The sequence below is a fragment of the Haematobia irritans genome, chromosome 4, assembly GCF_050003625.1.
Source record: "Haematobia irritans isolate KBUSLIRL chromosome 4, ASM5000362v1, whole genome shotgun sequence".
Classification (NCBI taxonomy): domain Eukaryota; kingdom Metazoa; phylum Arthropoda; class Insecta; order Diptera; family Muscidae; genus Haematobia; species Haematobia irritans.
This window is the reverse complement of record NC_134400.1, coordinates 55432893-55446183: the sequence shown is the minus strand read 5'-3', so window position 1 is coordinate 55446183 and position 13291 is coordinate 55432893. Positions and strand designations below refer to the sequence as shown.

At 33.0% G+C, this 13291-nt stretch overlaps 1 protein-coding gene across 6 annotated transcripts in view; it reads left to right on the top strand.

Moving 5' to 3' along the window:
- Window positions 1-488: 488 nt before the first annotated feature.
- Pka-C3 (Protein kinase, cAMP-dependent, catalytic subunit 3) overlaps window positions 489-13291 on the top strand; it is a 172177-nt gene continuing 159374 nt past the window's right edge. The window contains exons 1-2 of one of the 6 annotated variants that reach the window (XM_075303388.1): window positions 490-827; window positions 6074-6170. The gene's annotated coding sequence lies outside the window, so the exon portion shown is untranslated. Of the gene's footprint in view, window positions 879-6053; window positions 6171-13291 lie in introns of those variants that run through there. The other 5 variants (XM_075303389.1, XM_075303393.1, XM_075303392.1 and 2 more) reach the window with 5 other exon arrangements.

The following is a 13291-nucleotide window of genomic DNA, read 5'->3' as shown; positions in this document are numbered from 1 at the left end:
GGATGGTTTTGGAAATTTTGTTATATGTAGCTTTTCCTGGTGATCTGAAATTCTAAATTTTCATATTTAACATTTGAAACACTGTGCCTCTCCATTTAAGTTTTTTGTTTTTTTTTTTTTTGCATGGAACTTTATTTTGCCTTCGCATGCTAACGTTTATGCCGTTCAGCACACAAAAGTGTATTTTTCAAAGAGTCCATGTTTGACGTTTCTCACACGACTCTCAAACAATTTTCCATTTCCCACAGACCATAGTGGGGAACTAATGGAGACCCCACACCAACAGCAACAATGCATGCTGCTGCCACTTAGTTTAGAGCCATAAACAACAGAGGCTAATGTGGCAGAAACGCCAATTGTGTGGCAGCTGCTATAGGTACTCGTAACAAACAACTGCCCAACCGGCCCCACAAAATAGAAAAATCAACAACCGGAGAGCATCAGCAGCATCCATTCGCCAAACACATTTACCCAACAAACGTTCAGCGGCGTTGGCGACATTCGTTGTGGTCGAACTTTTTCATATTTTTACGTTTCAGTTTCATTTAGAACGTGGAATCGCACGGTCGTAGAGGACGGAAAAATCATATTCGAGAAAATCAAAAATAAACCGCAATAGAAAAAAATCAAAAAAAAAATTAAATTGAACAAATTTCCAAATTGCAGAAACAAAAACAAAAAAGGAAAAAAGTTAACAGGAAAAGTGTGTGGGCTAAAAACAAGAAATCAAAAAAGATCTTTTTTTTAATTAAAAGCAAAATTATAACAACCAAAATATATATATATCAGTGAACTCTTCTACGTGAGTTGAAGGCGAAGAAGAAAGTGTGAGTGAATGATAAAATCGTGAAGTGCAGTGGATGACAGTGAATATAGTGGTAGAGTTTGTTTTGAATTTTTATACCAGAGTTGCATAAAATCACAATGCACTCCTCTTAGCCACTTGAAATGAAAGTTAAACGCCAAAGAGTAAATACGGCATAATAGAGAGACCGACCGACAGACAAACGTCTGTCTGGACGACTTGTTAAATGTATTAGAAGAACGTTTGGTAATGAAGAATTGAATCTGATCTTAGAGTTAAGTATGGTGGTTGGTAGCTTGGATCATGCTGTGTGTTTTTCTATTCTTGTTTCGAGTTTTCATCCAAAGTTGGTTCTTGCAAAGTGAATGTTTTGCAACAAACCGGAAATTTGAGATCAGTTGATCGATACCGTTGCCACTACACCAACAGAACAGAATAGTGACTAGGTATAGGAGTCCCTCTAAAAAGTGACTAAAACAAATGAACTTTGAATAGATAGAATCAGAAAATGTCTAAAGTGAGAAGAAATGAAAATTTCGTATTCCAATAAACAAACCCAAGTCACAACGGTTTAAATGTTGATGACATACTAAAGATTGGTTTAACCAATTTCTAATTGAAAACAAATCGGTTTAAGAGCAAAAGTTCAACTTGAAATCATCAACACCACAAATTGGGAGATTGATATATGGCTTGGTAGAAACACCTTTGTAATTTTAAGGAAAAAGTTTCTTTGGCTCAATCTAATGAAATTTTCTTGGTGTATAGTACTTTCACCTAAAATAAACTTTTTTCAATTCAAATGGCACCATTTGCAAATAAAATGAAACCCCTTTCATTTCAACATTCAATTGCATTACCACGAGTAAAGCTGTCATTACACATTGCATTACATTGCGGTGTGTTATAATGAATAACTTGTAATAAAAATAATAAAAACTTCTCGGCAATTTCCGAATTGATATTCTCAATTCTACAATGTTCGTTTATATTCAAGTAGTGTTCACATTACAGCATTATTCGCCATATTTTGATCGATTGTAAACGTCTAGAGAAGTCTAGATTTTCGAGATTTGATTGCCTGAGACAATAAGTGGTTATTTTGCAAACTTTGGAATATCTACAAATAAGTGGACATATGTATGTAAATGTAATCCAGAGCGATGCCAATTAATAAATGGTTATTAATTTTTAAATAGGCTTATCTACAAGATTACAGGGTAATGAGAGTTTCTGCTGGGTAGATTTCGAACCTAATGTGAATGGGCTATTAGGTATATTATAACGTAAACACATATTAGGTAATGAGAGTTTTTTGCTGGGAAGTTGATATTGATGTAGGTCGGATGGTATTACAAATCGGAATAACTCCCATATAAACCAATCCCAAGATTTGGCTTGAGGAGGCTCTTGGAGGAGAAACATTTCATCCGATTGAAATTCGGGTATGTGGTATTAGTCTACATGGACGAAAAAGACTGTTTTTCATATGTTTGGGTGTAAAAATTATATGTTTGGAACTAACATTTTTTTAATACAATATTTTCAAGTGCAAGCATATAATGTTCATAAACTAGCTAACATGTTTGGGACATATATGTTAATATGTTAGAACATATTATGTATGGGACATAAAATCTTTGTAAATATAATATGCTTAGATGCAAACATATATTCATTTAGAAATAGCCTATAAACATATACGTGTTTAGAAAGAGAGACCTAGAGAGTATGCTGCAAGTAAAATAATGGAAGTAATCAATTGACGCCTTAAAAATATATCCACACAAAGAAAATTTCATTAAATTTTGTTTTTTTTTCTTGGACCAGTGCTGAAAAAATATATGCTTGAAGCAAAATGTGTTTGGGGTATATGTTACAGAAGCGATTTTTTTGAGGGTGTATGCATGGTATCAGCCTATATGTACAAATTCGTCCGATCCCCAGATTTGATTTGCAGAGCTTACTGGATTTGCAAATTTCATCCGATCCGGTTTAAATTTGATATGTTGTGTTTGTATTTGGCCTCTAGCAATCATGCAAAAATTGGTCCATATCGGTCTATAATTATATATAGCCCCCATATAAACCGATAAGCAGATTTTTCTTTGGTACTAAACCCGCAAACATTGGTCCATATCGGTTCATAATTATATATAGCCCCCATATGAACCGACCCCCTTATTTCACTTCTAGCTCTCTAATTAACGCGCAAAGGTCAAGAACTGAATTGGCTTATATAGGTTGTTAATCTCCCTTTTTTTAAATAGACTCCATATGGACTACTTTACAATTTTGAAGACAATGTTAAGAAGAAAGAATACCTTGCCATTGGCAAGTGTTACCACAACCCAAGTAATTCGATTATAGATGACAGCCTTTGGTAGAAGTTTCTACACTGAAACTTCTGAAAGTTTTTAAAATACGAATGCGAATTTTACTCAGCATAGAAGACGCATATCTCTGATCTGTGTTGCCACACTGAAAAAAAGCGTACTCGGTTCCAAAGATTTTGTCTTTACTTTAAAAAATTTGGTATTGATTCCGAGCCAAAGAAGTGGAGAATACAAGTAAGGATACTTTTAAGACACAATTCTCTTTTAAATTTAGGTTTTGTGTACTTGCTTCTAGGAAGCAAATTTTAAGTTTTCGCTTTCTCAGCTTTTTTCTTCATATGCTATCAAAGTCCTTTAAAAACGAGTTAACGGCAACTTTATTTTCCAAATTAGGACTCGACTTCCAGTAGAAATTATGCTATGTTTGTCCTATATTTGAACAATTTTTTGCTTTGTAGTCAAGATGCAAAAAGACAACAAATTTAAAGACAATTTCATTAAATTTAAAGAATTTTTTTTTGAATTATTAAAGTTAAGTGGACCTTAGCCTATAAATTTTTTCTTTCATGTTAAGATACCCATTTTTAAGTCAAATCACTTAATTATAAGGACAATACAGTCGTATTGAATTGAAAAAGTTTATCGACTTTTGGACAAGGAAAATAACTTTATTTTAGAGAAATGCGTCTTCTATGCTAAGCAAAATTTATATTCGTATTTTAAAGACATGAAATCTTTGACCTCACGACAATATTTTTTTCAGTGCAGTATTGGGAAATTTTCCTTACATTGGGGATATTTTTTCGTGAATGGGGACGAAATTTCTAAATAGGGGACTTTGGGATTTGGTGGGGAATTTCCATAAAGTTTTGTGGGGATTTTTTAGAACCCCGTTTAGCACAATAAATTAACATCAAATTTCTACATTTTTACAAAAGAAGTCCAGTGGTTCGTCAACATTTACAAAAGAAAACTATGCTGCTCTTTATTCCACGGCATACGAAAGGGTGCAAATGGAGCATTTGAACTAAAAACTAACACAGAATTTTTTGATCTTATTGCGGCTTACAAGCTGGTTCGACAAAATTTTTAATTTTTAAATTATTACTGATTTTCTACAGAAAATTTTTCTTTTTCTTTATTTAAAAAAATAAAAATCAAAAATATAATGGGGATTTTTATGAGCTATTTAAATTTCAAATGGGAATTCTTGGGCACGAAACCATCATAATTTGGGGACAAGAGCCAAAAAAATACTGGCAACACTGTCTCTGATATAAAGTTTTTTTTTTCCATGCCAAAAGGTCGATACACTTTTTAATGGAGTCGTTTTGTCCTTATACTGATTTGACTTAAAACTGAAAGAATATTTTGGTTTTTTTTTACGATCAATTTGGCTTTAATAATTCTGAAAAATTCTTCAATATTAATTAAATCGTCTTTAAGTTTGTTGACTTTTTGTATCTTCAGTAAAAAGTAAAAAACCGTCAAAAATTAGAGATTTGTGTATCCTTACTTTCAATATCCTTACTTCAATTTTCCGCTTCTTTGGCTCGGAATCAATACATGTAAAGACAAAATCTTTGGAGTGCGCGTAATCAAACTCCTTTTGCGAGGTAGTTTCGAATGGACGAATCACACTCAAAAAAAGTTAACTCTCTATTTCACTAAAGCCAATTTAACTTTATTTCAGTTCATACAATTATTATGCTTGGAGAAAGATTCGTATTTCTCAAATTTTACTAAAAATAAATTTGTAAATTTTACTAAAAATGCGACCATCGTGAACTTCGCATGTCACTAAAGATATTCTTGCAATGTTTAACTCCAATATTTTTCCTTCAAACTACAAATTTTTCTTCAATAAGTGAAAAAATTATAAATATATTATAATTTTTCTTGAATTTGTCGAAAAATATTTACTTATTCTTGTCATATCGGCATGATGTCAGCGTTTGTAATACTGTTTAGTTAATTTTTTTTTAATATTCAAAATTTTCTAAAATTAGCCCAAAATTTTCTTCCTGGTGGTTTCACTGTTTTTTCATTGTACTACATCAAAATCGTCTTTATTCATTTGAAACTAGTTTCATACACAGGAATATGGTAATACTTTGGGTATATCGATTAAGTTCCGATTTAATTCAACTCCCCATATATATTGCCAGATTGTTACAAATATTTTCATATTCTCGATTTCGCTATGAAATCGTTCTCAATTTCTCAAGTATTACCTAAGAACGATTAAAAATTATAATCTATATATTTTTTGTTTTTAAATAATTATACTCTCTTAGATAAATTAATTTTTTTTTAAATCGCATTATAAGACAGCAACCTGTAGTCTATGCAGTATCAAATCCCCTATGCAGTGTTTATTTGCATTTCTTTGGCGTATACATCTGCACTCAGTTAATAGTTCTCCACTTATTCTGGTCCAGTGTTCTCTGTTTAAAGTACACGATTTGTTTTTGTGTTGTTTTCTGGTCAACTGATCTGATCTTATCAAAGTGCAGGTCTCCATCATTGATACTCGTTTGTTGTGCTTGCTTGCTTTTGCCTTTGTTGTGGTTAACAGCATCGCTTCCGATCTGTTTAGTTTTCTTTTAGACAAAATATTATTCGTTTGGATGCCAATTCAAATATTGTAGTATTTCTGATACGGTCAGACCATAGCCAGCATAACCTCCTCTACTCCACTACCACTGATCATTTAGCTCTGGCAATGGAAATCCAAAATTCGTGTTTTTGGTATTCTTTTGCTGATGTATGTTTCGTTTTTCCTGAAGCCCCATCCAATATAGATTTGATTCCCTTCAATCGTACTGATCTTTTTGGCGTATGACTAACAATTTTGCAATTGTTTGAACAGAAACATTTTGCAAAACAAAAAGAACAAGTGAGATTAATTTGTTATTGCACAATCTTACAGGTATAGACGTAATATTCCAGTGCAGACAATAACCAATAATTAAGTTTTAGTGAATGCAACAAGTTGCTGCTCACACAAAGAGTTTCATAATTTACAGGTAAGTCATTTGGAAATTATGGAACTAATAAATATTAGATGTATGTCTTTAAACTTTAAAAGGCTATACGTTAAAAATATTAACAATATTCTATATTTATAGAATATTGTTAATATTTTTTATTAACAATATTATATATTGACTCTGCCAAAGAAGTGTAGTAAAAAAACAAGTATATACGGCCGTAAGTTCGGCCAGGCCGAAGCTTATGTACCCTCCACACGGATTGCGTAGAAACTTCTACTGAAGACTGTCATCCACAATCGAATTACTTGGGTTGCGGTAACACTTGCCGATAGCAAGGTATCTTAAAACTTCCTAACACCGTCTTCCAAATTACAAGGTAGTCCATACGTAGTATATATTAAACTAAAAAAGGCCGATTAAATACGTATATCATTAAGTTTAAAGTTTCTATAGAAATACAATTTTGACAACATTTTCTATAGAAGTAAAATTTGGAAAAAAATTTCTATAGAAATAAAATTTGGAAAAAATGTTCTATAGAAATACAATTTTGACAAAATTTTCTATAGAAATATAATTTTTACAAAATTGTCTATAGAAATAAAATTTTGACAAAATTTTCTATAGAAATAAAATTTTCACAAAATTTTCTATAGAAATAACATTTTGACAATGTTTTCCATAAAAAAAATTTTTGGTACACACAAAAAAATAACTGCAAATAAATATTAACAACTTTATTTGTATGTAAAATCTGCTGATGCTCAACAAATTTGTCTATTAAATATGAGACATTTGTTGTTGAAATGTGTTTGTAGATGCTTGACAGAGGAAATAATAAAAATATTCTGAATTTTCAACAAATTGTTTTGTTGCGAAATTAGTTGACTGCTATCGATATGAAAACAAAAACAAAAATACAAGAGTGGTTACGCGCACATCGTTGAAAACATGTACGAAAGCTAAAAGAAGTATGCGAAGAATACCGTTAGAACAAAATGAGTATGAGCACATGCACGTGTATGATAGCAAGCAAAGAGCTCATTCATCAGAAAATACAGAAAAGCATTTATAAATGCCTGTAAAAAATTTATATTTTTAAAATTTGGTAGTTAAATGTGTTTGTTGTATGAGATAATTAATAATTAATATCGGGATTAGAGTTATTACAATTCTAATTAACTAGAATATATATCACTGGGCAAAAAGTTGTCAAAATGCTTGTTAGACCCTGGACTACTCAAATTTAAAATCGTCATACATTTACAAAACTGAGTATAGGATTTTCGACACAAAAATGTTACATGTTCCCCGTCCAAAAATAGCATTTTGTCATATTCATTCTCTGTGTGTACTTAACAAAATATCTCTAAAATTGTTCCGGCAATTTTGCAATTTTGGTGCAATAATTCTGTCAATTTCAATTTAATTTTTTGTCAATACACCAATAAATTTGTTACAGGTCATTGATAGACTGCAACAAACCACATACAATTTTTTTCTTTCAAATTCAAAAATATTTGTTGAGGATTAAAAGTAACGTTCAACAACAAATATTTTGAACTGTTGGATGCTCAACAAATTACTTACAAATTATGTTATTGAGAACACAAATTATTTGTTGCCTTCTGATGGTAACGATTGCTAACAACTTTTTTGTAATAATGGTTATTAAAAGTACAAATTAGCTTGTTGCAGGAAAATTAACAAATTTTGTTATTGGTTTTCCAACAAAAGTTATTGGTTCTCAAACTTATTTTTATCTGTGTAGATTATTTTTGGCTCGAGTGGCAACCATGAATATGAACCGATATGGACCAATTTTTGTGTGATTGGGGATCGGCTATATATTACTATAGACCGATATGGACCAATTTTGGCATGGATATTAGCGGCCTTATACTAACACCACGTTGCAAATTTCAACCGGATCGGATGAATTTTGCTCCTCCAAGAGGCTCCTGAGATCAAATCTGGGGAACGGTTTATATGGGGCTATATATAATTATGGACCGATATGGACCAATTCTTGCGTGTTTGTTAGAGACCACATTCTAACACCATGTTCCAAATTTCAACCGGATCGGATGAATTTTGCTCCTCCAAGAGGCTCCGGAGGACAAATCTGGGAATCGATTTATATGGGGGCTATATATAATTATGGACCGATTTGGACCAAATTTTGCATGGTCATTAGAGAACGTATACCAACACCATGTACCAAATTTCAGCCGGATCGCATGAAATTTTCGTTTCTTAGAGGCTCCGCAAGCCAAATCGGGGGATCGGTTTATATGGGGGCTATATATAATTATGGACCGATGTGGACCAATTTTTGCATGGTCATTAGAGAACATATACCAATACCATGTACCAAATTTCAGCCGGATCGGATGAAATTTGCTTCCCTTAGAAGCTCCGCAAGCCAAATCGGGGGATCGGTTTATATGGGGGCTATATGTAATTATGGACCGATGTGGACCAATTTTTGCATGGTTGTTAGAGACCATATATTAACACCATGTACCAAATTTCAGCCGGATGTGATGAAATTTGCTTCTCTTAGAGCGATCGCAAGCCAAATTTGGGGGTCCGTTTATATGGGGGCTATACGTAAAAGTGGACCGATGTGGACTAATTTTTGCATGGTCATTAGAGAACATATACCAATACCATGTACCAAATTTGAGCCGGATCGGATAGCGTGATTTCAACAGACGGACGGACGGACGGACATGCTCAGATCGACTCAGAATTTCACCACGACCCAGAATATATATACTTTATGGGGTTTTAGAGCAATATTTCGATGTGTTACGAACGGAATGACAAAGTTAGTATACCCCCATCCTATGGTGGAGGGTATAAAAAACAATAAAAATGTTCTTTTTGTATCCGAAGGTGGTGAAAATTTGATCTAAAGCTATACATTTTACAGGGACTGGTGGAAGTCTTTTTTAAGCGTCCGCTACATTGATTCCGCATAAATTATTCAGATGTGATACCATTGTTTCGGACTTCATTTGAAAAAATATAGAAAAAACTTAAAAAATAGTTTTTCTTTTCTTTTTCTTTTTCGGTTTCTACTTCTATGTAAAGACATTCTCAACAATACTAGCACAAAGTTTTTTGGAAAACTCCACGTCGGGCGAGATATGGATAGATAGACTTTTCACATATATTTTTGGGAGACTTCCACTATTTCATTTGTCCTTACTGTGTTTTTCCGGAAAAACGGAAAATTTAAATTTATTGAGAAAACTGAATAAAAATCCATTTAATGCTTATCTAGAGTATGTAATTGTCGCGAAAACCATGTATTTTGTCTTTGTAAAAATAATTTTCGAGCGGAGAAAAATATATGCTGGCAATAAGCATTTAAATGGTTCTTAAATGCCGCAAACAGGTTGTATTATTTAAATGATAGAACTTGAAACCATTACATGGATGGGAAAATCATGTACCTGACCATTCAATTTGTTTACTTTTTTGCAGGGAAAAAAGTATTTTTATAGGTTACGTATAGACATGTCTAGCACCATTACATGGGTATAAAGACCATGTACATTGTTTTCGTGACCATTCCATTTTTTAATTTTTTTGCAGCGAAAAGAATTTTATAAAAACATTGAGCAGGTATACACGATTTTCATTTTGCCCGTCAGTCGTGTGTTTATTATTTCTTGGAATTGACGGAGAATACGGAATTACTGTGTTTTGTGTTAATTTATTTATTCAGAAGTTGCTCGTGGTTTTATGTGAACACAAAAAAGGAAAGTAATTGAAAAAAATGTACCTGTGTGGAGTTCTGCATTTTGATATATGGTATAATTTATTTTTATTTGCAGTTACATGATGTCTGCATTGGTACATTTGATGGTCGCTATTCTGTTAATTGTGATACCACAGTGGTGAACTTCTCTTTTATCATTGAGTGCTGCCCGATTCTATGTTAAGCTCAATGACAAGGGACTTCATTTTTATAGCCGAGTCCGAACGGCGTTCCACATTTCATTGAAACCACTTAGAGAAGCTGAGAAACATTCAGAAATGTCACCATCTTTACTGAGGTGGGATAATCCACCACTGAAAAACTTGTTGGTGTTTGGTCGAAACTGAGATGAACCCACCCTGTGTACACAAGGCGGGCATGCAAACTATTGCACCACGATGGCTGCCTATCCTAGATTTAATGACACATAGCCCCCAAAAAAACATTTCTTTATTTTAAAGAAGACGCATCTTTGGCTCGGAATTAAATTCAAGTAAACTTTTATTTGAGTGTATCTAACATAGTTTCGGGAGCCACTGAACCTACGACCGCCCGCCCGCCCGAGAGATATATAAGTTTACCACTTATGGTATTACAATAGAGTAGCAGTATTGCCAGAAGTAGGGGAAATTCTCTACATGTAGGTTTTTTTACTAATATTTAGCGTCTTGTAGGGACGTATGGTCATACGACGGCAGTTCGGAAACTTCTTAGCCTAGCACAAAACGCGCGGTATAAACAGAAAAAAGTTAAGTGTTTTGGAAACTCCCATCTCTGTTATGAACACATGTTAAATTTTGTTTCGTTCTGGCAACTCCTCCATATAGAAACAGGTGTTCAAAAAAGACACATCCGCAATTTTTTTACACTGAAAAAAAAGCATGCCCGGTTCCAAAGATTTTGTCTTTACTTTAAAAAATTTGGTATTGATTCCGAGCCAAAGAAACTGAGAATACAAGTAAGGATACTTTTAAGACACAATTCTCTTTTAAATTTGGGTTTTGTGTACTTGCTTCTAGGAAGCAAATTTTAATTTTTCGCTTTCTCATCTTTTTTTCTCCATATGCTATCAAAGTCCTTTAAAAACGAGTTAACGACAACTTTATTTTTCAAATTAAGACTCGACTTCCAGTAGAAATTATGCTATGTTTCAAGTAAAAAACTTCTTTAAAATAAAGTTTTGAAAAACATGTCCTATATTTGAACGATTTTTTGCTTTGTAGTCAAGATGCAAAAAGACAACAAATTTAAAGACAATTTCATTAAATTTAAAGAATTTTTCTGAATTATTAAAGTCAAGTTGACCTTAGCCCAAACATTTTTTCTTTCATTTTATGATACCCATTTTTAATTCAAATCACTTAATTATAAAGACAATACGACTTCATTGAAAAGTTTATCGACTTTTTGACAAGGAAAAAAACTTTATATTAGAGAAATGCGTCTTCTATGCTAAGCAAAATTTGCATTCGTATTTTAAAGACACGAAATCTTTGACCTCACGACAAAATTTTTTTCAGTGTACAATGGCAAAATTAGAAATGCGTGCTGTCATTAAATATTTACATAAAAAAAGGTTTATCGGGAAAAGAAATGATATGGTGAATGTGTTAGGTGAAAGTGCTCCTTCATATGCAACAGTAAACAAGTAAGGAAAGTCTAAAGTCGGGCGGGGCCGTCAAATGTGTTGGGGGCTATATAAAGGTTTGTCCCAAATACATACATTTAAATATCACTCGATATGGACAGAATTTGATAGACTTCTACAAAATCTATAGACTCAAAATTTAAGTCGTCTAATGCACTAGGGTGGAACACAATGTTAGTAAAACATCATATGGGAAACATTTAAATCTGAAGCAATTTTAAGGAAACTTCGCAAAAGTTTATTTATGATTTATCGCTCGATATATATGTATTAGAAGTTTAGGAAAAGTAGAGTCATTTTTACAACTTTTCGACTACGCAGTGGCGATTTTACAAGGAAAATGTTGGTCGAAATCAGAAAAACATTTTTGCCATTTTTGTCGAAATCAGAAAAACATATATATGGGAGCTATATCTAAATCTGAACCGATTTCAACCAAATTTGGCACGCATAGATACAATGCTAATTCTACCCCCGGTGCAAAATTTCAATTAAATCGGAGTAAAAGATTGGCCACTGTGGTTATATGAGTGTAAATCGGGCGAACGATATATATGGGAGCTATATCCAAATCTGAACCAATTTCAATAAAATTTGGCACACTTGACTGCAATACTAATTGTACTCCAACTGCAAAATTTCAACCAAATTGGGGTAAAACTCTGGCTTCTGGGACCGTATTAGTCCATATCGGGCGAAAGATATATATGGGAGTTATATCTAAATCTGAACCGATTTCAATAAAATTTGGCACACTTTACTATAGTACTAATTGTTCTTCTTGTGCAAAATTTTAAGCAAGTTAGGGTATAACTCTGGCTTCTGGGGCCATATAAGTCCATCTCGGGCGAAATATATATATATGGGAGCTATATCTAAATCTGAACCGATTTCTTCCGAAATCAATAGGGTTCTATTCTGAGCCAAAACACATACTTGTGCCAAATTTGAAGTCGATTGGATTAAAACTGCGACCTAGGCTTTGATTACAAAAATGTGTTCACGGACAGACGGACATGGCTATATCGACTCAGGAGCCCACCCTGAGCATTTTTGCCAAAGACAACATGTGTCTATCTCGTCTCCTTCTGGGTGTTGCAAACATATGCACTAACTTATAATACCCTGTTCCACAGTGTGGCGCAGGGTATAAAAATTGGGTTGCTGAATTTAAACGTGGTACAAGCATTGAAGATGAACCACGTAGTGGACGTCCAAAAACAGCAACAATAACAGAAATTGTAGCCAAAGTGCATGATATGGTATTAAATGATCGACGAATAAAAATGCGTGAAATTGCTAATATCATGGGCATCTCAAATGATCGAGTCCATTTAATTTTGCATGAAGAACTACAGATGAAAAAGCTTTCAGGAGATTATATTGAAAAATAAAAATATTTTTGAAAAACTAACTATTCTCTTTCATTGATAGGCTAAGAAGTTTCCGAACCGCCCTCGTAATATAGGGACTTTTTCACTCAACACAATTTTAATAAGTTTTACATTTTGGAAGATCTAGAGGAGGAAGTTAGAAGCCGGCCAGGCTTGATGTTTAACAATGTATGGTAACAACGGATTTGAAGAAAATCTTGCCACAAATCTACCAAACAAATATTTCTATAGAAAATTTTTTCAACATTTTATTCCTGTCGAAAATTTTGTCAAAATTTTAATTTTATAGAAAATTTTATCAAAATTTTATTTCTATAGAAAATTTTGTCAAAATTTTAAT